Genomic DNA, 3,785 nt, shown 5'->3' on the forward strand with positions numbered 1-3,785 from the left:
TGTCATGGTTTTTTAGTGCCCGGAAGTAACAACACTAGAAATAAGGAGAAAACAAAATTATAATATTTATTATTTTCGTACAGAATTTCATAGGTATTCCTTTGGAATATATTTGATGAGTTAAATCAAATTATTAGTTTTTTGTTATTTTAATTTGAAATTTTGTTCTATAATTATATTTTAGGCGAACAATCACTAAATGTATGTTGCCATACTGTTGCCGCACAATAGATTGCGAATTAGAATAGATAAAATTCTGTAAATTCAATCATTTTCACGTCTTCATCTTAAGGTATACAGTGTGTCCAAGATAAGGAACTACCCGGAATTTTAAAACTTTCTAAACGGCATATTGTTAGATATGAGAAAACACAACTTTTTTCTAATTTGAGCCACGCCGTATCTCTTACCGTTTTCTAGATTCTAATGCTATCCCATCCTTACCTTGGACACGATGTATAGATCTCCTCGATAATTGGAAAAAATAGATAATATTTCTTTTGCAAAGCATTCAAAATAATTTATACACCAAAAACATCAAAAGGTAACTGCATGAAAATTTAGTTTCTTTAAAAACTGCATTTATATTTAGTCTATAACCGATGAAAGTAAATTACTACAAATTAATTAAAGAATTTTAAAAATGTATAAAGAACGCATCGTGACGTCATTTAGTGCGACCGAGAATACAACCTGTTTCTCGGCGATCTTCTCATTTTACCTGGATTTGGAATAATTTCTCATATTATTAACCAAGAAAGAGGAAAAAAAGAAGCCTTTGGGACTTTAGGAATAATTTATGCAATAATAGTTATTGGACTTTCAGGATCTGTAGTTTGAACCCATCATATATTTACTGTTGGAATAGACCTCGATACTCGAGCTTATTTTACTTCAGCAACTATAATTATTGCTGTTCTAACTGGAATTAAAGTATTTAGATGATTAGCTACTTTACATGGAACTCAACTTTTCTATAGACTAGTCTTTCTTTGAGCCTTGGATTTGCATTTCTATTTAACAGGAGTAGTTTACAATTTCCAATACGGCGAGATTAAATCTAATCTAAAGAAATGCGCATGAGGGGAGCCTTGAAGCAAAGCATTAGTTGGATGTCTCTCGACTCTTGTTACTTGCTATTAACCGTTAATCATTAATCTTCTCAATCGCACTAAATGACGTCACAAATTAGCACGGCACCCATTTAAAACATTTATTTTTGCTCCAAATTTTAGTACTTAATCACTATATATTATAAAACAAAGTCCTCCGCCGCGTCTGTCTCTCTGTCTGTTCACGATAAATTCAAAAACTACTGCACCCATTTTCCGAGAGTGGTTCTCGAGGAAGGTATTAGTATATAATTTGTTAAGTTTTTGTATACATTAACGATATTTGTTGGAGATGTCTGTAAAAAATAAGCCGTCTGGGAGCTTTCAACGAAAACGCTGCCTAAACCCTTTGAGATATAACAAAATAATGTATGGTGGAATTGTGTATCTTATATAGGTCTACAGAAAAGTCCACGATGGCATATGTCTATCTCTTAAGGATAACATACTATATCCATTTTAATACTTTAAAAAATGGGCAATTATAAAGCGGTAATTGGAAAGCTATTTACACAAATACGGTATTAATCCTTATCATTTTAAATACGTTAGTTGGCTTGAGCATTTCATGAAGATTATTTTTTCCCTTTACACCATGCAAATTAAATGAATACCTTAGGAGATATAGCAAAATCAAAATAATGCGCAACGAAATTAATTTCGTGTCGCCGTGATTCGACCGGGCCGCGCGGGCGCCCCGTGACCCCGCGCCTCGCGTCCGAGCCGGGGGGGTCCGAAAGTTTATGTAGTGTATCAATGTATGGTGGAATTGTGTATCTTATATATGCCTACAGAAAAGTCCGCGATGGCATATGTCTATATGTTAAAGATAACATACTACCTATATCCATTTTAATACTTTAAAAAATTGGCAATTATAAAGCGGTAATGTAAAAGCTATTTACACAAATACGGTATTAATCCTTATCATTTTAAATAAGTTAGAGGCTTTAAGCATTTCATGCACATTATTTTACTCTTTTACACCATATAATTTAAATGAATATCTTAGGAGTAATCGCAAAAAAATTACGGACGCGAGAATAAAATTCAAGCGCCTCGCTTCGCTTGATGCGATCGCCGACCCTCCCCCCGCACCGTCTTGCCTACTGTTTAGCTAATAAGCCGAACGATAACGCGCGCGTGATCCTTTAATAAACTGACTTGGAGCGAATGGAGGTGACGACTGACGACTGTGTTTTCTTTCTGGGTGTTGTTGGAAAGTTATAATTGCGTTCGATATTTTAAGGTCACATTTTTGTTTTGTATTTGTTGTCTTTAGGTAGTCGGAACATACATAGATACTTGCAAACATACTTTTATTTCATTGAGTTTTAATAATTTGTTTGTTTTTTTCTTATTGTGAATCATTTAAAACTTCATAGTCGCATTTTTGTTTCGTGTTTGTTTTCTTTAGGTAGTTAGATACCTAACTACTTACTTATTAATTAAAATTGATAGTCCTGAACATAGGTACTTTAATTTAATTCGTTTTGTTTTCACATTGTTGGTAGTTACCTATATTGTTTTAAATTTAAAGGTTTTGCATTTTTAGTTTTGAGTTCGTTTGTTGTCTTTAGGTATATAGATATATCGTGAATTATTTTAAAATTAATATTAGGGTCGCATTAGATGAAAGATGATTGATTTTTTGTTTGTTACGATTTAACTCAAAAACTACTCAACCAATTTTACCGAAAGCTACATCTCCTCGGAGTAACATAGGCTATTTTATATTTGCCCGTGCGAAGCCGGGGCGGGTTACTAGTTATTAATAAAACTCTTCTATCTAGTCTTATTATTCTACATTCAACTTGTGAATGATGTCAAACTTTAAAACCTAAAAAACTATACTATAAATCAATTTCGAAAATGAAATAATTTGTTGAGATATTACATGAAGAAATTGAATATATTCGAAAGCCCTAATATTTCCAAGTTTCTAATATGACTTAAGTTAAGCTTCAAACAATAATATTTAAGTTATTAAGTTAAAATGCTTAGTGAAGATTTAAAAACAGTATAAAAAAGGTGCACAAAACCATCTCATTCTAATTATTAATTATAAATACTCAACTTGTGGGGGCGACATGACGATATGCCATCAGCGGCGCTATAATTAAAAATTACTTAAACAAAAATATTCTGAAAACTGTATCGGAGCAGACTGAGATGGCCAGCGCGGTTGCCAAATTTAACACCACTTGATTTTTTCTTACGGAGAATTTTTAAATGAAATGGTAGTGAATGCAGAGCCAATAGTATGAACTGGATTTCCAAAATTTGGGTGGAGATATTTTATTCAACATGTTTCAGAATGTTAGATAAAACAATTCTTATGTTCGGAATAGCGCTGACTTGCCGGAAACAAAAAAAAAATCTTAAAGTTAAAGAAAATATTAAATTTTACTGCGGTTAATAAAATATTTATTGCTTTAAAGAAATGATCCTGAATATATTGTGTCCAAGGTGGGATCAGCTATAAAGTATTCCTAGAAAGGTTTCTCTCATCTTACTGAAATGGGTATATTGCTGTATAAAACATCCATGCATTCTTAGAAGTGATCCTTCAGGATGATAGGTTCTTCAAAATAAAAACATCGAAAGGAGAATAAAAAGAAATTCGTTTTATACTAGCAATAAGAACCTTAAAGTAAAGATTATTACTTTTAC

Source organism: Anoplophora glabripennis, unplaced genomic scaffold, assembly GCF_000390285.2.
Source record: "Anoplophora glabripennis isolate ALB-LARVAE unplaced genomic scaffold, Agla_2.0 scaffold65, whole genome shotgun sequence".
Classification (NCBI taxonomy): Eukaryota; Metazoa; Arthropoda; class Insecta; order Coleoptera; family Cerambycidae; genus Anoplophora; species Anoplophora glabripennis.